Source organism: Amphibalanus amphitrite, unplaced genomic scaffold (assembly GCF_019059575.1).
Source record: "Amphibalanus amphitrite isolate SeventyFive unplaced genomic scaffold, NRLGWU_Aamphi_draft 000308F_arrow, whole genome shotgun sequence".
NCBI classification, from domain to species: Eukaryota; Metazoa; Arthropoda; class Thecostraca; order Balanomorpha; family Balanidae; genus Amphibalanus; species Amphibalanus amphitrite.
This window is the reverse complement of record NW_024881803.1, coordinates 322,844-345,477: the sequence shown is the minus strand read 5'-3', so window position 1 is coordinate 345,477 and position 22,634 is coordinate 322,844. Positions and strand designations below refer to the sequence as shown.

The following is a 22,634-nucleotide window of genomic DNA, read 5'->3' as shown; positions in this document are numbered from 1 at the left end:
CCGACCCTACCTGTCCCCATCCTGACCAACAATGCGCCCGCTCCGGTCCCCGTCCGCAGCGAGGCTAAGCAATCAACGCCCCATGCCGGGACTATTGTTGGATCTATCGGGGAGAAGGCACGCCCCGCCGTCAGACCGGTCGCGTCGGCCGGCTGGCTTCCTTTAGCCGTTCTATTTTCAGGCGGTGGGCCCGGCTCTTGAAAAGGACCGATTCCATCAGCGCACGGCAGCCTACAGCCGGCGCCGACACTCGTAGAGTTGAGGCGCTTCTCAACCAAGTTTAACCAGCCACGTACCGGGATCTGGCGGCGCCCAGGCGCGAGGCAAACTAGACCAGAAAATTATGTCCCTGCCTGGCCATCTGCCCCTTTTCTGCCCTGCGGAGAACCGGGGGGGGGGGGGGGGATGTCTGTCTCACACACGCCGTGCGAGCCGCGTGGCGTCCCCGACTCTCACACACTCTCTCTCCGGAGGAGGAGGCGGCGGCGGCGTTCATCTGTTGCACAGCAGCCGGTGGGGCCGGGCCGGCCGGCGCGGCCGCCGCTCTGTATTGATCCGCTCTCCGGCAGCCCAACGCCGTGTTGCAGCCCACGAGCTCACAAACACACACCGGTCTGACCTGACCTGACCCACAGCCGTCCGAGCTGAGGTCAGTTTAGGGGACACGCAGGGGCTGAGACTGACCCAACCTGACCTAGGCTGACCTGAGGTGTCCTATTCAACGTGAAATAATGAATGAAGCTTGCCTGATAGGGCAGTTTCTGGCATAGAATCAGGCTCCACCAGATTGACAGAACGCGGATTTCATTTCACCTGGACATTTTAATGGGTAGTCCTTACATTCCATCACCTTGAAACACCGTGTTTATTCATAGATCCTACTTAGCCGTTTATTCATATAGTTCTCACTCAGCCTTGCATGTCTACACCACGGTCTGCTGAATGTTAGGCTGTCATTCCTAGGGTTTATGACACCGAGTTGAAACCTACTTCTTGTCTTCCTACATATGGCGAAGACAATCAAAATTTGCTAGTAAAAAAGAGAATTTTGCAACCTGTAACAAAAAACGACAACAATACATACGTTCAAGACTCGCGAACGGTTCTATTTTACAAAATACAACGTGACTTGACGGAACGATTTTATATACATTTCCATAACATCTAGATGCGAACCAGATAGCCGCTGACAGGTATTCAGAATATATAGGCTGAGAATAATTGAGCAACAAAATGACCGACCGTTGATGGCCTCGAATGACTCGACCATTGATCGTAACTTATCATTAACCTAACCTAACGTAACTTAGCGTAACTTATCCGAGGGACGAGTGGCAAATGATGTCTTTTCTATTGGTGTGTATCGTCTTTTTGCCGATGAGCGTATCATGGCCAAAGTTGTAGCCTGCATGCGATTGCGTTGCACTATGTTTGTTTCATCATCAGTTCAGCACTACCTCAGAAGGGACTGAAGGATGACCGCTTGACCGATGTGTCCACTCAATGGCAAGAGACACGATTAAATGATGTTGCTGGGCCTCTGAGTTACGAAACGTCATTTATTTGTCAATCCCCGAAAATATTGGTAATAGTATGGTGACGACACGTCCATTATTGAACGATTGCACCGTTTAAGTGATAAAAAGCTTCATCTAACTTCAGCTAAAACGATATATTTCATACTGAGTGCAATATTTCAATATATTTAATGGCCTCCATCATGTGGGCAGAAGAAAAGAAAAACTTTTTAGAGTGGCCACTGGCCGCAGTTTCCTTTTCAACCATTGAATGGTAGTTGAAAGATAATCTAATTTTCCTAAGCCTAGATATTCAAATTTTTAAAATCCAGATATTCAAAACATTCACATATTCAAAATCCGAGATAGACAGCCATGTTCGTCATAGACTCATATCGATCATTGACAGAACCAACTTTCAGACAACCGTTCAATCGCTATAGCTAGAAACATGTACAATTTGCCTAGTTGAGGTCATTGAGAGTGAACTGGTAACATGACCTTCAGCAATCATACATAGGTATATTGGGCTAAAACAGTGACATGGAGCTTTTCATTGATCATTGCGATGCTGCGACTTGGCAGTACGCATCAAGTGGACTCGAATAAAATTGCTGCTCACAAAACCCACGCCATGCAATTCTGCTCAGAATCACACACTCCACGCAGCTGTCGCCCCATTCTCCTCCGTCGCAGACAGGTATGTTTGTACTGAGCGGACTAAGGAGATCATAACACTGGCAGTAATCATTCATTCCCCATCTCCACGCAGCGGCTGAATGTCAGCGTTGAGCAGCCTCCGGTGGCCGGGGCGGCGCGCCCGTGACAGCCGCGTGCACGTCGGCGCCGCGCACCGAGTCGACGATCAGTAACGGCAGGCTGCGTCGCGACCGACGAAGTGGCGGTCAGTCGGGCGCACGACGTGACGGCGACGACGGCGGTCCGGGCGCGGCGGAGAGAGGGCAGAGCAGACGGAGAGAGGGAGGAGCGCTGCTGAGGCCGGAGATAGCACAGGAGCAGACAACAGGTTGGTCGGATCTAGGGGCGATTAGTGGCCGTTGGGGAGTGGGGTGGGTGGGTGGTTTTGTCCTTATCGCTCATTAGAATAACAATCGTGTCGTTTTTTTAACAGAACGTGCTAGTGGGCAATACGTTTTCAAGACATACGCAGTTTATAACCCATTTCTGTTTTTTAAGTGCAATATTTTGCTGGTTTGTACGTTCAAATAGGCGCACCCAAAACGACCATAGCATTTATGTGCATTACGCATCGCATGCTGGTTACACATCAGTCTTGCAAAGTGACTCACACGCAAAAAAGAGCTACAAAGATATTGTGGAATGCTCGAAAAGCGTTTGCATAGAACGTTGCAGAAGTGGAATACAATTAGGTATGTTCTTACAATTAGATAAGTAAAAGAAATTGACATTTTCCTCGACATTAAAGATGCAAAAAGCCGAATAATGTATTTAAAAAAAAAAAAACGGTGAGCTTTCGGCCACTAATAACCTTGGTTTGATAAAGGCCAGTGGCGGAAAGCTCAGCGTTTTTTTTTAATGCATTATTCGGCGTTTTGCATCTTTAATGTCGAGGAAAAAGTCAATTTCTTTTACTTATCTAATTGTATTCAATATGTTCCTCGCTCAAGCACTTAAACAATGTTACCAATTAGGTATGATCTTCATTGTTTTTCTAGGTAAAAAGCATAACCGACGAAATGGAAGGACTTTGCATTGCCAAGGCCTGTTGGGCAGTATATTTGCTCATCACCAGAGCCACATGATACTATCAGCGCACGATTTGCCATGCTTTGACGCATACAGGCCTTGAAAGTTTTACGGAAATGAACAGAAAGTGACATTTTTCGTGTGTTGCTATATCAGTACACCAGGCCACCAGGTGCGAATAAGTCCTATTCAATTTGCGTACGACGAAACATATCAGGCTCTTCAGTGCCTCGTTTGGCATTTCTGATAACGTGAAACCGGTCAGACATATTAATGTCATTGATTTTATTTGTAATATGCATATGCTGCTCAATGCACACACTAGTCGAAAAAAGTCTACAAAATATCAACATCAGCACGAAATTATCGTCCATCGCGCCAGAAGCCACCCAGTCGTAGTCACCAGGCCAGAGGGGAAATATTGCGGTGAACTTTTATTTCGTTTACGTGATTTATATGTTTTTATAATTGATCTATGTATGTGCAATGTGAACTCTCAATTTTAGAAATGCGGCATTCATCACCACACGTCACGTTATCAGGCGCTCATCGGCAGTTCATTTCAAGCGTCTATCGAAGGAGTCTACCGGGAATGTCCTGCCATTCTTGTTTACTGATATTGGCTCAGCCCGCGAAGCACTATTTCCTATGAAGATAAATGCCAGAAAAAACATGTTGTCCGGCCTCGGAATCGCTTTTTAAACCCACGAGAGGCTCTGAATTCCACGCCGCGGCAGCTCGAATGACGTCTGGTCAGATGGGGTGGATTTAGCGTTATGAAACCGACGCAAAAATAAACAATAAAACATCTGATGGTTGTCAGCTTGACAACAGCGATATCGACCCATTTGACCAGCTCCCTGGGGAAAAATCTCACACACCCGCTGTCCTATCTCGGCGTGCGAGGGAGACAGAGAGCCCGTGTCGGCCTTTGGCGGCGCTCAGCTCGTCATTCTATGCCGCTCCTCGGGTGCCAACCCCGCCGTCAGCGATGACAGTGGACCGATGACGGATCGTCAAACGGCCGGTCGCCGGGCCGGTCCCGGCGGTGACACCCCGGGAGCACGCCGACGGCACGCGGCCGGCTGGTGTCAGCTGTGAGTCACAGACAGATAGCGGGGTCTGTCGGCAGTGATGGGGAGTGCCGCTGGCCCGCGAGGCTCACCCGAGCCCGGCAGGCGGCCGGCCAGACTCACACCAGGTGTTGAGAGAGCAGGCGCGCCATAGAGCCCGGCCGGAGTCTGCTGGCACCGCTCGTCGGCCGCGCTGGTGTTGGCTACAGCTTCAAACGTCACCCATCCCCGTGCTGGCTCGGCGCTAACCTGAAGTAGCCATTCATTCGGTCGTAGAAGTGTCGTTTATCAAACCACTCCGAATTGACATCCAACAGCATAAATGTTAGGTGATTGAGAGCAAGCTATTTTCGAGGATACAACAGACTTCAGGTTAACGTAAAAATATTGCGTGTAATTCTCGAAATTTCTTAGAATATGTAAGGTGAAACTTCAGTATACGTTGCGAGATATGTATGTATGTAATAGACGAAAAGTACCCTCCGAATGACAGTCTCACGGCTTAAAAAAAGTGTTCGCAGTTTCTTCAACTTGTGCCAGCTGCGCGCCGTAATAAATGAAATGGGCTGGTCCGCGTGACACCCTATCCAATCATGTAATACACGGGCCCAAATCACGACCGAAAAAGGAGGAGTCGAGTTCATTATTGTCCGAGCGAGGCTGATTGGACGTGCTGAGGGGCCTCCGATGATGCCATCAATCAACACGGCGAAGTGGATTGGCCAGTCGGGGCTCCCCGGTGCGTCGATAAGCCACTCGAGTGTTATTCTATAAAAGATGGTGACGAATATAGTGTTCACTGTTGGCGCTCGCCGGTTGCAACTGAAGGATTCGAACACTCAAAGACAAAAGCGATTTAAGCCAGTTATGGTGGATCCGCCAACAAAATGTTCCACACCAGTCGGACAATAATTTGTGAACATCAAAAATCCAACTGCAGCGATACATATTCATACCGTCAGCACCACACTTTACTTCTATAAATGGACAAGTCTGTGCGTCAGCGATGCTAATACGAGTATGCGTGCTCAATTCGAACAACGTCGGCGTCTGCGGTGCCATGAATCAAAGCCGCAGCGTTTTATTAGCCCGCCGTCTGGACACGTCTGGTCGCCCTGGGCAGCAGCCGGACAGCGATACCCGAGGCCATGCCGCCGCCGCCGCCCTCGGCTGCGTCCAGCCGTGTCAGGGTCGGTGTCGACAGCTGACGGCTTCACAGAACTGACCAGGCCTGACCCAGAGACCGTCTCTGGGGCGCCAGAGACGTGGGACGGCTGACCAAAGCCAACGTTAGAGCCGCTGCAGGCAGAGTCACTGACGGACGCGCTCGAACGCGCTGAGGTGGATAGCAGAGAGCGCAGGAGCTGTCACCTGTTTGTGTCACTATCACCTGTCATCACGAGATGTCAGAGCTGTCAGGCGGAGGTATGACACGCTATCTGTGCGCGGGACAGTGCATGTCGGAGACTCATTTAGACGCCTTATGATATTGACACAAATTCCCAAGAGGTTTGCAGCTGCTCGTAATGAAACCATCAGCCAGTCATCCATCTCCTCTGTGCCAGACAAATGCGAGTGCCCGCTGTTGCATGTATCCCGACTGATGACTACACTGTTTCGTGATCATCTATTTGTTGTCGGTGGTGCCGGCGATACGAGCAGCACGAGCCACGGCCCTCACTGTGCCGCCCAGCTATCGATGAGGCTTCAGTGGTCCATCATCGCGTTAGGAGCCGGCCATGGCTGGTGTGGTCGGCTTGACAGGCCGGCCAGTCATTAGGAGGTAATTGTATACGGCGAAAACAGCCGCAGAAGGGCGCCAGAGACGGAGCCGGCGAGGCCACCTCCGCCGTAACAGAGCTGCCGCAGCACGCGGTGATGAGTAACAATAGAGAGCGCGCGATAGCGACAGCTGGGTGTCGTTTGTTATGGTGCCCCATTTACTCCGCCAAGAGGCCGTCCGTAATACCCACCTACAATTACTGCGCATGTGACCACGCTCCGTCGAGGTGCAGCTGGATGGTCCCATAGGACGCCATCCTCGGGATAATCCAATATGAGTGGAAGGGAGTGAATGCCAAGACAACGGTCGCCGGGAGATATTCAATCAGGCCGGAACAACACGTCGCCTCGCGGACAGCCCGCGGCACCGCGCCAGTGATCTAATACTGGTGATAGGCAGTCCCGTGGGCTAGGCCGGTCGGGCTGGACAGGGATAGAGATGCCGAGCCGAGACACGGTGGGGAAGGGATAGAGTTTCGATCCGGTGTAAAAAAATTGTTGTTTTTAATCCAATTGTATGTCATTTGTAGGCGTACTACGATTGTTTATTGCTTAGGTATTTGTTTTATGTTTATCTATTGATTATTGTGAAATGTTTACACAGGCACTTGGATTCCAGTGCACTGTAAGCCAAATGCCTATCATTTATACCAGCATTGAGTCCAAGCTGTGAGAGAAATGTATACCTATAAGCCTGAAGCATTTCTGTTTAAATGACATTGGTTGTTAGTGATTAGGTTGTAACGCGCTCAACTGACTTCGCCCTTCAATGCCCAAACTAGTTCGCTAGTTGCGCCTTTCATAGAAAATCTCTTTTCGCTTTTCTCTATTCACCGATGACCCTTTCTGATGACGCACGGCGCACAGTACTGAGCTATAAGCGGACTGTCTTGCGGTACAGTTTCATTTCAGGCGTAAAACGCTAGCGCCATCTAGGGAGCGTAATATAATCAACAACTCGGTATCTGTCGCTTGGTGGATACAGTTACGGTCTTTCTCAAATTACGATGGACATGTACTTCACACCACGATCGGGTTAGCTCCTTCCCGCCGATAAATGTTCTCGTAACCTTTCACCACTGCCCAGTCCACCAGTTACATAAGCGTTAGGCGCTGAGTCGTACGGGAAAGAAAGTTTGGCTGCCTTTCCTGCCTGAACTCTTGATGGGACGGCACTGCAGCTGCCAGCAGATGATTTAAATTTCGTAAATGATGCTGTTGAGTGGCTTGGACCACATAAGATTATTTTTAGTTATTTTTAGATTGCTTATTTAATCGTAGACAGGGTACTGTAGCCCCATTTAAAAACGAACTTCAGGTATCAGACCGACATCTAATAGCACTCAGGTGAACAGTGAACATGCACTCCCACCGTCGACTCATTGTCCACCCGATATGACGTGCTAGCCATACCCTCTAACGCTTGTGCATACTTCGTATTCCGCAGGAGGGCTGGCTGAGAGTCATGCAGCTCAGCTGAGTCGAGTCCCGACTCACCACCTTCGACTCCCAGTCTGTGTCCGTGAGTCGGAGCAGCCGTGAGCCGCGTCTCCGGTGGGCCGGCCGGAGCCGGGCCCGACCGTCATCCTGGCAACACCACCGGACAGCCCCTCTGTGGGCAGCTGTGTCCTGGAGCCGCTAGGTAGGTCAACGGGGTCACATGGGGTCATCAGGGGTCAGAGAGGGTCACTGGGGTCACGCGGGGTCAGCAGGTGCCAGAAGGGGTGCCACGGGTTTGCCAGGGGTCATACGGGTCACACAAGGGTCAGCAGGGACTATACGGGGTCAGCAAGGGTCAGAAGGGGTCACATGGAGTCAGCAGGGGCCAGAAGAGGTCAGCAGAGCTTACACGGGATTACACTGGTTAGAAGTATTTGGGCCGGGCTAGATGTCACAATGAGAAAATGTAATGTATCGGGTCACGGGGTCATGCTTGGTGATTCGGGTCACGCTGGATTATGCAGAGTCACTCTTAGCGTAACTCTTAGTTACGCGGTGTCAAAAGGAGTTATAGGCTTATGCGGTTGCGTGGTTAGCGCCGTCCTGACCAGTTTTTCCTGAATAATAAAGAAAAAGATATTCATGTATTCCGCACATGCGGATGTGTTGTAGAATTACCTTGGGATTACCCAATGCCAGGTAATATAAATTTGCCGGAAAGTAGCAAGGTGTTTACATTTTCGACATTCGTCAATCATTTCCGCTTTTTAGAACTCCACGTGCACCCAACAAATCCTAGCTGGCTGCATGGTCACTTTCCTCCCTTAGGACGACTTGTCAAGCGCAGCGAATTTGACAAAGTGCCGCGGAAAAATGCCATAAGCATAAAGCGCGGCCATATATTTTGTGCCGGCTGCCAGTGGCCCGGCCGGATGTTTTATTCTCTCGCTCGGCTGCCAAAGGGTCGGCTAGCGAGGCGAAGCAGCTCGGTAAATATGTCACTGCCGTCCGCACCTATCCATAACGCCGAGGCGCGGGCGGGGCGCGGCGCCACGCACCATTTCAGTTGCCGTCAACCGGCGGAGGCGCAGCGGCGGCGGCTGGAAAGGGTCGGTTTGGCAGCCGGAGTCTGGCACCGAATAGTCACTGCTGCGGCGCAGGCGGCACTGCAGGTAATTCAATGCGTACTGCGACAAATAAACCGGCCATCTCGACTCGGTGTCGGTTCGACTGATCCATCTAGCGTAGCACGCACACCCGTTTCGCACTTTCTGGACTGCTTTCTTGAATAGTCACGTGGAAGTGCGTTCCACTATCTCCCAGGAGCGCCCTCCCCGTGGACCGACGTGTCTAATGTTCGCCGCCGCACCTCAGCGGGATGCGTCGCGCTCGTCTCGGCTGCGCCACGACTGTCTCTGGGGCCGCGGCGGCCGCTCGGTGGCATCCACTGGATGCGGCCGAGAACGTTTACAGAACGAACGACAGAACGTTTATCGGAGATGATCTCCGATAAACGTTCTGTCGCCGCTGGCTGTGCCATCTCATGCATGCTGAACAAGTACCACTTAACGCGGGCACCTCCGTCACGTCCCGCGTCCCCCAGGTGGGGGAGTTGGGAGTTGGGGCTTCTTGAGAGACTGTGGCCTGTTAGCAGAACCAGGGTAAACGGACCTCGAACTCAGAGACAAGTGGCAGACGAATCCAGTGACAGGTGCTTATAACAAACTTGCGGTGACGCGCGCCGCCCATAACAAACGCGATGTAGCGATGAAATACCATCGCAGAAGGCATGTCTGACAGGACGCAAAAAAAAAAAAATACTTGACAGATATGCGGACGGTGCCAAATGTGCCTTACTGGCCGTTTTCACGACGGAATAGCAGGCATCTATTTAATCCCCATTTGATCCTTTGGTTCCTCAGGAATTTTAGTAGTTCTTTTTAGTAGGTTCCCCAGCTTTCGAATGAATGGTGCGTTAGTTTGCTATTTTTCTATTAAATATCACATCGATTTACTTTATCTAAGGATTTATCATTAATATCAACATAAAGCGTAAGCACAATTATAAAATTATGAAATTATTAAATACTAGTACAATAGTTAAAAAAAGATACTGAGTTGCCAGGCTACAAAGAATATATTCATTTATGGCGCACGACAGACATTTAGAAAGCAGCGCCCTGTTTTATTGCACGCTGCTAGCCGCTTCCATTGGGTTTTGCAGGCCGACGTTATTGGTCGTTACACGTATGATGTCACGCGACTTGTGGCCTGTCACGGCTCTTTAATGATCTCCACTAAATGAATGCAACAATGGCCTTTTAAGTTGATCTCTGTGGCCATCTGTCTATGGAGCGACCAATATGAAAGTTGGGTGAATTTACCGGGGTTACATGACTATGAGCAAGCAAATGTGTATCAGGAATGGATTTAGGTGGAGAATTGCGCTGGACCATGAGTGCTCGAACGCTCCCAATTCCACGCCGGTTTGGCTTTGGAGCCGAGACAGACGATGCGGGTCAAGGTCACCGCTGGGGTAACGGTGGATTGGCTGCGCCCGAGCACCCGTAACGCGGCACAATTCTCCATCTATGGATTTTCCTATTCGCTCAGCATTATGATAGGCGTTCGTAATAGCATTTACTCTGCTCATGTACCTATCCCCGGTTATTTAAAAGAAGTTTTTTTGTGGGGGAATATCACGGCTTTAGGTACTCGGTGGCCCTATTCACGACTTTCAAAGAATGCTCCGATAACTAAACACCGCACAGACCTACTGCATTAGTGAATCTGACAGAAGGTCTGTGGGATTACATCCCCCCTCACCACACCCCTAAAAACTCATCCAGTGTCCAAAACCACTTTTATCGACTCGCCAAAAAAAAAAAAAACACACACACACATACACACACAAAGCATGGGGCATGTCAGCTCTCAGTTCATTTATCATTGTCTTTACCATGGTTCAATTGCATTGCGCGATTTAAAGCACGTGAGTGCCTATATAGTATATATGTAGAAAATAATATCTACAGCAAAACATCCAAAATTACAAAGGCTACAATCAGTGGCGCAGCCAGGATTTCATTTCGGGGGGGTCATCGCCTCCAAAGCGGGCCCCCTGGTGTGCGGGCCCCCACCCATTTTTTAGAATCTCTCCATATTTCATACACATTCTGCTGAGCGGGCCCCCTTTACCTGCACGATAACCCTGAGCGAGTTTGAGTCAGAACATTTGGATAGAACAATAGCTCGGTAATCACTCGATGTTCAATTTTTACGCAAATTGACCACGACAGAAATATGTTACTATGACGTAAGAATTCGTATCTTTCGAGGCCAAAATGTGCCCCTTCCGCAATATGCATAGCATATATGCAATCGGAACTGTTGCCTGCTTCTGTCGGACAATATTTAACTAGTCCCATGTGCCTGTTCTAAGTCATCTATTGGCTGTTGTAGTAGATTGTGCCTTTATTCTTCTTCATTACGTGAATTCGCTCACAAGAAGTTTTAACCCTCGCGGCACAGGGGGAAGGGTTTGATGCAACCCCCCTAAAGTTTTTTTTTTTTTTGCAAATAACTCGCGTAAAAAGCGACTGATCGCGAGGTAACTTTCAGTACCCTCGCGTTGATCAATATTACACCTACCCTAGAAATTTCATGACCCTGACCCAAATGACCTAAAGGTCAATTCAAGGTCAACTTCCGACCTAAAGGTCGGAAAGTAGGCCAAAGTTGACCTACTTTCCGAGACCATGTTTGGCCAGAATCCTGGTTCGGCGTATGCCGGCTCGCATTAGCGGCGCGTTTGCAGTCCTTTCGTGGTTTCAAGCGTTCAAACATGTGATTTGATATGTTGCTCCCATGCATAAGGGTGGATGTCAATGTCACCTGAAGCCTGAAGGTCAGGTCAGGTCATTGACCTATGAGGACCTCAGTACACTTTTTCAAGCTATGCATGTTTTTAGGCTAGTTTTTGTTTAGCTGAATTCGAATTTAGCAACCATTTGAAAATTTAAGTAGTTTTGGTGCCTTCGTAGCATGTGACGAAGCTGTCAGAGGCGGTTGACACGTATGTTCTACGAATACCCGTCACGATCCCTACTGGTTGACCTGACCTGACCTGACCCGACCCGACCTGGCCTAAATGCATAAAGATATCATCTGTGATCAAAACTAACATAATGTTCGTGATCAGCACCCCAAAAAGCCCTATAGCAGCCACAATTTACGACGTTCACACACAACAGGTCCCGATTTTCCCGACTTTTGGGTCATTGACCTGACCTGGAAGGTCAACCAATGACCTAACCTGGAAGGTCAACCAATGACCTAACCTAGGACCTTTAAATTGGGGATCATCGGCTTCCTCTCGTCACGGGCAACACGCTCGTGTTTTCCGCGAAGCTCTACATCTCGATCATGGGCCAATTGGGCCATACGCGAGGGGAGTCGTAATTGTGCCGTCGAAGGACGCAAAATGCTCTGTGCCGGCGAGGGCTAACGCGCTCACATGAGACATGTATTGCCTTGGGCCGGGTTTGTTGTGGTGTGATGATGTGGTGACGTAGATTATGTATGTTACCGTGGTCCTGGCATGGTGTTACTTAGCGCGGGGTAGGTATAGGCTAGAGTGACCGTTGCACCCAGTGCGCTGAAGTTTGCGCAACCGATGGAACAAGGATGGGCAACGTGCCTGTGAGGGGTCTCAGCTCAATCGGGCCGGTGGTGAGGACATGGCGCGTGCTCAAAAAGTGTACATTCGCGTCATAGACTTTACATGTATAAATCGGCTTGCAAAATCGGGCGAAAATAGCTAAATTTGCCCGACACGGGTCCGGTACCCGTGCAGTATCTCGGTAACCGTGGGTCCGATCAGCACGGGGAGCACAGTATCGTAAATGATAATCGAACGGGCTATCGAATGGTGTGCGGTGTAGGGATGGCACGTGCCACGTGCACCTGGTAGCGCACTTATGCTTGAAAAATTGACATTTGGACGGATTTTGGACTTAATGCTATTTTCGGGTGACTGTCAGACGGAGCGGGTTCAAACAATGCCTGTTGTCAAGAGAAACGTAGCGCCTCTCATGGAAAAATTGTGAAAAGCTAATTGATCAAAAACAAGGTGAAACAAATCGCTGAAGAAAATGGCATTTGTTCATGACTTACCTACTTAATTACACGGGTTTTGCTGCATAAACTGGTACGTTTGACAATTGAAAATGGCATAGTTGAAAAGAGCATTCAATTTTGTCCAATAGGTATCCATTCATCGCTTTTGCATGAAGAGCAACAATATTCTTAAAAATATAAACGTTTCAAACCTCTACATACCTAGTAATTCATCGATGGCCTCAATTTTTCAATAGGTAGCCTACGTCAACCTATGTTATAAAATATACTTCGCATGTTCTATATTAGAACGCATGGTTATCAGACACGAGCACCTCGATGCGATGGATATTTTTTCCCAAACCAAAATACTTACCCGTCAAAAGGCAATCGACCGAAATGGATACATAACCCATGGACACAAGACCAACCAAACGCCCACCGATCGAAAATACCCATTATTCGCGTTGCGGAGCAAGCGGGTCATCCTAGGGGGCCCCATTCACCCGAGGGCCCGGACCCTATCCACACGGGGGCCCGAGCCCTATCCACACGGGGGCCCGGGCCACGTCCACCTGGTCTCCGGGCCCCATCCACCCGGGGGCTCCGGGGCCGTCCACCAGGGGGCCCGAGCCCCATCCACTCGGGGGCCCGGGCCCCATCCACCCGGGGGTCCGGGCCCCGTCCACCAGGGGGCCCGGGCCCCATCCACCCAGGGGGCCAGGGCCCGTTCTCCCAAGGGTCCGGGCCCCATCCATCCGGGGATCCGGGCCCCATCCACCCAGGGGGCCGGGGCCCGTTCTCCTGGGGGCCCGGGCCCGTTCTCCCGGGGGCCCAGGCCCATCCATTGGGGGTCCCGGGCCCCATCCACCAGGGGCCCCGGACCCGTTCTCCCGGGGGCCCGGGCCCCATCCACCCGGGGCCCGGGCCCGTTCTCCTGGGGGCCCGGACCCGTTCTCCCGGGGGTTCGGGCCCCGTCCACGGGGGCCCGGGTCCCCATCCACCCAGGGGGCCCGGGCCCGTTCTGCCGGGGCCCGGGCCCCATCCACCTGGAGCCCCAGGCCGACCCCTCACCCGTGGTGTCCCAGTAGGCATTTCTCGAAGGGGGCTCGTCCAATTAGATTAGGACCTCTCTCCTCTCTCTCTCTCTTTCTCTCTCTCTCTCTCTCTCTCTCTCTCTCTCTCTCTCTCTCTCTCTCTCTCTCTCTCTTTCTTTCTCTCTCTCTCTCTCTCTCGAGCGGGCCCCAGACAGAAATTTCGGGGGGGTCAGCTGACCCTCTGACCCCCCCCTGGCTGCGCCACTGGGCCTACAATGCTTAAAAAGTAGGTTCATCAAGGAAGCCCATTTTTACTTGCGTTGTGTTCCCAACCATGCGATTCCAACGCGGGCTATTCGCAACGTCTGTTAAGACTTAAGGCACGTTAACAACTGACAAGCCGCCACCGCTGCCACTTATTCATAGATGGTTGATATCGCAGCTTGGGCGTCAGCAGCGCGGCCCACAACGCGTCGGCGCCAGCGCACGCAGCTGTTGGCACCCGGCAGCCGGTGTTGCGACTTAACGGCCGGCCGGCCCCATGAAGGAGAAGCTCTTGGTGAAGCTTTGTGATCGCCTCATAGCCGCCTTGGATGTCATCTTTCTTGGCAGATCCATCCGTTCAGATGGTACGGTGCAGTCTGGATAAAGGACGAAGTCCAACGCCGCTAACCCCGCGACCGCCACCCCACAACGTGGCCGCAGACCGAACGGGCGTGAGGGCCGTAAGGGCCACCCCGCCATCCGGTAGGTGGCTGAGCAGCCGGGCGCAGCGGCGCCTGGGCGGCGGCCGCGCTGAGATGAAGTCCCAAACCGCCATGTCGCCATCACCGCCATCACCATTGCTGCAGCTGTTCCCAACCGCCTCAATCGCCGCCGTTTTGCCAGCAGTCGCGCCGCGGAATGGCAGAAGCTCCAGAGTATAGCCTCCAGCGCCCCTCTCCGCACGTGTGCAGGTGCACTGCGGCCGCCGGGTCCGACGTCCAGGCAGAACATGATATTTCCATGCTGCTCCGACGGTGGGCTGGTCTTGTTTGGGCGTTCCTCCACTGTGACGTCGGTCACGCCTGCCCCGGCCAGGGCGCAGAGGCCGACGTGTCACCATCCGGTTGCAGTCCTCAGTCGGGTCGCAACGTGTACCTCTTCCGCAGCGTGGAGCGCGCTCCCGCTGGGCAGCGATACAGCCAAAAGTAGCATAGCATGCGGGCGGCCAGCGCTGCGCCGGACAGCGGACCCATGCCGGGGGTATGCCGGTCTCGGCCATTAGCGGGGTCGTCGGGGCCGAGGCTGTACATACAGCTGGTGACCGCGTGAGCCGCCAATCGAAGCTCACGGCTTATAAGCTCGACGCGGGCATCACACGCCGTCCCGATGGGAGCTCCACGACGCCGCCGCGAACTCCAGCGCGGCTCGCAGCGCGAAGACCAGTACGGACGGCCGGGGCAAACGGCGTGCGGGAGTCGCAGGCGACGTTCTGCGGACAGAAAGGGTTGGGCATAAGCTGGTCGGCAGGACACTCTTGAGCCGAGCCTTTGATGTAATTACAGATGATCCAGAAGCATGCACAAAAATTCATGACACACTATTCTCATTTATGTATTTGCTACATATGATATGATATACCAGCTCATGATCAGTGACGCATTCTGGGCAATATGTTCTAAAGTGAAGTAACTGAAGTTACAGCTTAAAAGCTTAAAAAAACAGCTTAAAAAAAACACACACACATTCGATAGCTTATGAGAATAACATGCCTTGTGTGCTTAATGCAGGAAAATATTTTTTCACTTTTTAGAAACAGCAAAAGAGTTGTCAACAAGCCATGTCAACTATCTAATCAATTTTTATGGAAACTGCTCTAGCTAGCTTAAAGTTCCACAACGTTTCCGGAGCACCGTACCCAAACTCAGTTCATGTTACAAGAAAAAAACAGTAGGGGAAGTTGGGGGAACGCCGAAGACTTTTTTTCTGACTCCCGTAGCACGCAAGGTAGACAACATACGCTATTCTTGTTGGCGTCATTCGAGAGGCCAGTCTTTTGCCTTTCAAACATACCAGGCGCATTTGATGAATTTGCATACCGTTAAGCGCACAAACTAAAAATATCAAAGAAATGACTTTTTCGGCGTTGCCCCAGACTGCGGGAAAGCCGAAAATGGGAGAAATGATCTACGGGGAATGCCGACATTGATGTTTTGCCATTTTATCTCAAACTTTATCCAGAATTCATCAAAGCTGACACACGTTTCAAGAGCTTGAGGACGCGGTGCACACTGGAAGTTATAATTGTGTGATATAATAAGAAAATGCCAGGTAAATCATTCTTTATAGGTAACAGGCCGTTGTGTCGGTTGAAAGTGTAATTTGTGTGACTAAAAATACGCGTTGCTATTCTACAGCAATAAAGTCCACGTAGCGTGCTTTTAACACGTGCGTAATCGCACGTTTTCGGCATTACCCCAGCCAGCCATACTTTCATTTGCAGGCCCATAACTTTTCAACGTGCTGTATAAATTTCAAATAGGCAGCACACTTATGCAAAGACATGCTAAAGATTACTTGACCGAATTGGCCAGACAAACGGTAGCATAATGAGTAAAAAATGCAGCTTCAAAGGCGCATGTAGTACAAGGGAAGCGTACCTTGAAAACGTTCTTGGCGCCCTCACAGTCGAAGTATTCCGAATGACGACTCGTAACAAACATGCGATAATTGTAGTCACTTAAGCTTCAGAGCACCACTGACAGGTGGCATCCATGTCTTACGGTTTTCGGAATATCTCGAATTTCGGCTTTGCCCCAACTCCGGCATTGCCCCAACTTCCCCTAATAATGCCTCCTAATTTTGAATGAAATATAGGTATGAGTAATTTGATTTGGAAAGCAACAAATTTCCGCACATCATTTTAGCAAAATTACTATTTTCTTCAGCCATCAGGTTACACAAAACTATAGTAAACTTTATGATCTAGTTTACACAAAACCAAAGCCCCGATTTTAACAAATGTAGATAAAATTTAAACAATTTTAAAAAATGTATCGTTAAGAAAATGAAAAGTGTAGATTTGTAAAGCCGGGATATTTCAATTTCACGGATTAGGCACTTAAAGAAATATCTTCACCTTTCTTTGAGCCACCAGCCTTCACCAAAGTTTTACACGAATGTAGTGAAGCAGACAATGTGGCAACTCAAAATTCAAATTGTGATGGTTTGAGATAATTATGACGGTAAAAGAAAAAGCAAGACAAGGTTCCTTACCCTCGTTTTTTTCACATGGGTTCAGATGAGGCTTCAACTGTTGGCTGTTGCCGACCTGAGGAGCTATAGGGACTTGAGCTTTCCAAAACTCAATTTCTAAAGGCACTGAGCAGTGTTTGGCTTTCACACGAATGCGATAGTAAGTTATATGAAGTTGACAAAGCAAGCAAAGCAAAGCATGATGCCCCGCGCGTCCGCCCGCGACCACGCCCCGCGTCCGACCACGGTACATAGAATACTAGGTAACACCGGTTTGTCCGCTCAACACAGGGCCAATGGTCACCACTTTCTTCAGCTGACGTCTGTGACCTTGAGCTGACCTAGGATGATAAACAGCTGACAATTTAGGCCATTTGGAGCTCACTTGACAGCTGAAGAGCGTGATTTAAAATATAAATATTTGTCAGGCACTGACAAAAGATATTATTCACCAGTCATTTTTTAAGCACATTCTGTCATAAATTAGTTGACTCCCTCTGGTCTTCCACACGGCAGAAAATGCAAGTGCAAATTCTGCCGTCTTGAAGTGAGCCAAACGCTTATGATACACATGATCGTTTCTCTCAAATCACAACGGAAACTGCGAGAAAACAAGAGAGAGTCGGACTCTACAAATGAATGAATTTGGAAGAAAAATAGCTGTATTTTTTCCTGTGGAAATGTTGACTTTGAAAACATTGGCCATCAACTTTAAAATTGCCCCCAAATATGAAAATGTGTGAATTGACAAAACAGGCAATCTTGCTGTTTTTGCCCAAGTTTGTTCATGATTGAGAGAGATTCGATGCGAAAATGCACTGATATATACTTTTGAAAGCGAGGTCTCGATCAGTGTATTAATTTTGATTTTTAACTTAACGCTAGTCCCACTTTTCCCCCCAAGAAAATATATTTGTCAATTTTTCAATAATCATATTATGCGTCATTGCTTTAAAAATAAAGAGAGTCGGACCGTAAGTCTTTCAAAATGACTGATCGTGCTCAATATCTATCGGAATATATCAACAGATTGGCCAGACTCATTGGCTAAATATGTTTAAATTGCATTTTTCTTACTTTCTGCAGAATTTCCTGCAAAATTTTACTGTAGTTTAAGCTGCGTTTCCTGCAGATTGTGTTCACAGACCAATGGGAGACAAGTATTTCTTCATCAACAGGTTATTTCGCCATCAATTGGTCTAGCTGGTGTTTTTCGTATGCGCAGCTTATGTCACAGCTGCGTAAGAACACGTTCGCTTTAAATCATTATGGGTGTTTCTTTTCGGAATATCAAAGGTCAATGTTGATGTGTTTCATAAGCCCTAATCCAACAAGAAGAATAAGAAGTGTTTCATAAGATTTGTGGTGGCTGGATTATCGTCATTAACTAATTACTTGATATCAGATTTTAATGGGGAGTGGTGTGATTCCCGCACGACTGTTGACTTTCATTGTAATTGCCTGAGCTGAGCTGGTTCCTGGGCCGCCTCAGATAGCAGGATGGTGTGTCAAGTATCAACTTGACAGGAAGGTGGGTACCCAGACACTGAAATTTCTGTGTAATTTGCGCCAAAAATTAGGTACCTATTTGTGCAAAAATTAAACCCTTTTTATATAAAGCACATGTGCACATCTACCGATCAAGGCTATATCAAGGCTATGGCGTCTGCCGCCATGCGCCGAATTCGGCGCATGCGAAGTTACCTACGCCGGACATGCGCTGAAATTTTCGGCGCAATCCCGCCACTATGCCGGACATATAAGGCATAACGTGTATTATTTCCAGTCTGGTACAAAACAAAAATCAAACCTTACCTAACCCCATGTTGCATGTTCATATGAACTGTAGATCAGATATTTTTTTTTGAAAAAATACCCATCTTTCATCCTTTCAGCATACCTACAACCTACTAAACAGCCTTGGTATCAACCTAGCATTCATACTTTATCTGCACATACATATTGATATATGTGGTATGTTTTGTTCAGTAGGTTATATGTAGTAGGTCAGCCGTCAGGTGCCTTCATGCTATCATTTGTCATGCTTTGATTTCAGATGGTGTCTTGTGGGCTTTATAGTGGGCTTTGTGGCCCTCGTGCAAGAGTTAAGTGTTGATGCACATAATGCAATGTGTTTTTTCCATGGGCGCAGGAACCTCACGTAAAGTTTTGGGGGGGGGGGCAGAGAACTTCAATGTCACTTTGTGGGAACCGTAATACCCCTATGAACAAATTCTTTGCAGTTTCGTGCTCATCTCACCTTGCCGAACCATTTCTTGCTCTTAGTTTTGAATTTAAATGAAAAATAAATATTTTACTTTAAAAATTAGCATAGCTGAAAAGTGGGGGCATGTCCCCCCCCCCCTCCGCTCCTACGCCTATGGTTTTTCTTAATGGTACAAATCATCCACATTCATATGTGAAGGGTAGGTAGCTACCTACAGAACCAAATCAATGCCTCAATTGCTCATTGTTTTCGTACAATAAGTCCCTCCTCTGCCAATCGCACTAAAGTATCTACTGTCACAATGCAGTGTGCGTCATGATTTCTCAACTCTATGCTTACAATATATTTCCATTTGTCAATCACATATTGTTTTTTTTTTACAGGCTTTCCGGTTATGACTGAGGCCGGCATCTCACCTGTCCTGGCTATGCCAAATCACTGCGGATGCCGGATGCCGAGGACCGGAGAGCCAACCGCTTTGAGGCGTGAGCTCTGTGGCGTGGCTCGAGTGACGGCTACGGCGCCGTCGACCTGGTTGAATAGCTGGGGCCTGGACGAGGGTGCCCTTAGTACGGTGGCCAATCGGTTACGTCCGAGGGGCGCTCGAACACGCTGCCGTCGCGTGGCTGCCGGCGGCCGCCCCCTCGCACGTGAATCTTCTGGAGCGAGGACTGCGAGAGGCGGCCGCATCATCACCTGTGTCCGCGCTCAACACCGTGCCACGCACTAATGGCGGAAGCTCGACTTTCTCCGATGGAGGAGAGAAGCTGGACGCTGGCTGCCAGGCTGCTGGGGAGGGCGCTGGCTCTGCCATCAGGGGACCCCCTGCGCGCGACCGCCAAGGCCTCGGCACCGGCGCGCCTGTCTTCGGTCCGAGGCTGGAGATTGCGAGGCCGCCAGGCCTGGGCGAGAGCGAGAATCCCACCGTGTCAACAGACGGCTGGCGTCACCTTCCGGTTGGACGTGTGCCCGATCCGGGCTGGGGCCACGGCGGCGGAAAGGGAAAGCGTGGCTACGCTGCACCTCGCGTTCCTGCCCCTGTGTGCTGTCCGGCTTTGGACGGACGGATCTGCGGAGGGCGGAGTCTTCAGGTGCTGGGCGGAAGCCGTGCTGGTCTGGCTGTATTTGTATTTGTATTTGTATTTGTATTTGTATTTACATTTAAGAGCGATCCACATACAAAGTGCGTGGCGATTACTGCTCAGAATCCGTATCCGCGGCTGCTGATCTAATCATTCAAAACATTTGCACATTCACTCACGTCAAAACAAGGACAAGGCTGGACGAAGAGGCCGAGGAACTGCGGGCCCCGGCCGGAGAGCTGTGCTTTAGCTACCGCGCGGAGATGGTGGCGCTGGTGACCGGTCCGGAGACACTTCTCGGAAGAGACAGAGACCAGGACCTGCGTTCCGTACCTATCTGCTAACTGTGCGGTGGTGCTGGTGTAGTGCAGCATTTTTGGATGGATAGCTACTTTTCACGATTAAATAGCTGTTAAGTTTCAGTGCAGGTGGCGTGACGAACAATGTGGTAGTTATCTGTTGGCCACTTCTGCGGCCGCTGCTATTTCCTACTCGAAGGCGGGCGCGCTGTTTGGCTGGGCCGCCAGGATGTTCCCATTATGTGTCGACGACAAAGCGAGTGTATTCGTGTTCTTTTAATGCACAGAGGTCTGTTGTATATTTGAAGTTTTATTTTAAGTTGACGATTGCGAAGGGCAGATTCATCTTCTCTCTTTCATTTGTGTTGCCACTTTATCGTTCATGTTTGTTATAAGTGTCCATGCGGCTTGGTTGTCATCTTTATTCCTGATGTATTTTATTTTACGAACATGCTGGTGATCAATGCAATACACTTTTGGTTAATAATGCTGCTTTAGCTCTGATCCTTTGTGGTATGTCTTGACTGTACTACTGCGATAGCGATTTTTCCTCACCAAAATATGCAGGCAACCAATGTAAATGCTGCCAAAAGTTTGTCATTACGTGATGTATCTAAAAAACATCGAGTTCCTGAACGTGGTCGTGTAATACGTAACCGGAAACTCAATAGGACGCAGAATTATGTGAAGCAAAACTACAGAAGTGAGGCTGGCCACGCCAAAATCAAGTGAGATATGTCTAGCCTTTCTTCAGCCGCCAAGGCTTCGATAGACTATCCCCGGGTTCGGTGTCTCTCGAACTACGAAGATTTAACGTCGTCCGGCCAATCCTGGTTAAGGTCAGCGGGGATTTAGCTGTGGTTATGGAACAGGATTGGCCGTCCGAGAGACTCCGAACCTGGGGTATGTTGCAGCACAGCTATGTCGACAGAGTGTCGTCGCAAGCTGCACCACTAGACGAGAACAAATAAAACCGTCCCGTCCTAGGCTGACTAGGCTTAGCTAGGTGGCAGCACAGTCGCGCCGGCAGGGGGCAGTGCCACAACCAGCCGACTGATATTTTCGTGTGACGTCAGAACCGGTGCCTCCCTGGTCCGACTCCCGACCGCCGCGTGACCCGAGGCGCCCGGCGGTCACGTGACCTACCGGCCGGGACTGCAAACGGCCTTCACCACCATTCTTGTATGACGTCATATCCTACTGAGGTGCTGATTGGTCGGAATTAGATACCTGAAGGTAATTATCTGCCGTAGTTATTTTTGTTTCATTGTTTTGCGTGTTTTCTTATATGAAATGTAATTAAAAAATTTGTCATATTTTAATCACCATTAAAACATAACTGAATAGGTATAAAAGAGAACTCGATATATACTTTCCTTGTTTTTAAGAATTCCGGAATTAGATACCCGAGGGAGCAAAGAGGGAGCAAGTTGCCACACTGATTTAATACCTCATAGTCGAAAGGTGGGCTACTAGAACCAAAAATTGCTGTGTTTGTAAATAAATAAGTGATTTGAGGGCAAAAAAATGCCCGGATTTAAACTTCTAAAATTATTTTGAACATAAAATATTTCAGTTTGAGGGATGTTACGGCCTCTAAGGGTAGGTACTTTTTAGGTATCAAATAAGTTCCTCTGCGAAAGTTCCGTCGTGAAAACGGCCACTGTGAATTTCTGAAATAATAGGCCAGGTTGTCAGTTGTAGGCATGGATTTTGACCCCCTGTAATGCGTTTACCGCACCAGTCCTCCAAAAACGTCTTCTGAATAGGACGTTTCTCTCTCCGTTTCTCTTTTCTTTTCTATCGTTTCTCTCTCTCTCTCTCTCTCTCTCTCTCTCTCTCTCTCTCTCTCTCTCTCTCTCTCTCTCTCTCTCTCTCTCTCTCTCTCTCTCTCTCTCTCTCCCTTTGCTACTTCGTCGGGAGCATAATTAAGCTGTATGTAGACGACCATCGATTGTCGAGTGATTTGAGACAGGGAGGATGCACGCCCTATTGGAAGTTCCGACAGCATAATGCGATATGATGATACGTGGCACTGACATGATGACTGGCATCTAAAAAATCAACGACAGAGTCACTGTACTGGTATCCTGA

The 22,634-nt window shown here is 49.4% G+C and overlaps 1 protein-coding gene across 1 annotated transcript in view; it reads left to right on the top strand.

The window, feature by feature from the left end:
* Positions 1 to 2,398: 2,398 nt before the first annotated feature.
* The window catches only part of LOC122388095 (Kv channel-interacting protein 2-like), a 51,294-nt gene continuing 31,058 nt past the window's right edge, over positions 2,399 to 22,634 (top strand). The window contains exons 1-2 of the mRNA XM_043378881.1: positions 2,399 to 2,544; positions 7,548 to 7,742. The gene's annotated coding sequence lies outside the window, so the exon portion shown is untranslated. The remainder of the gene's footprint in view (positions 2,545 to 7,547; positions 7,743 to 22,634) is intronic.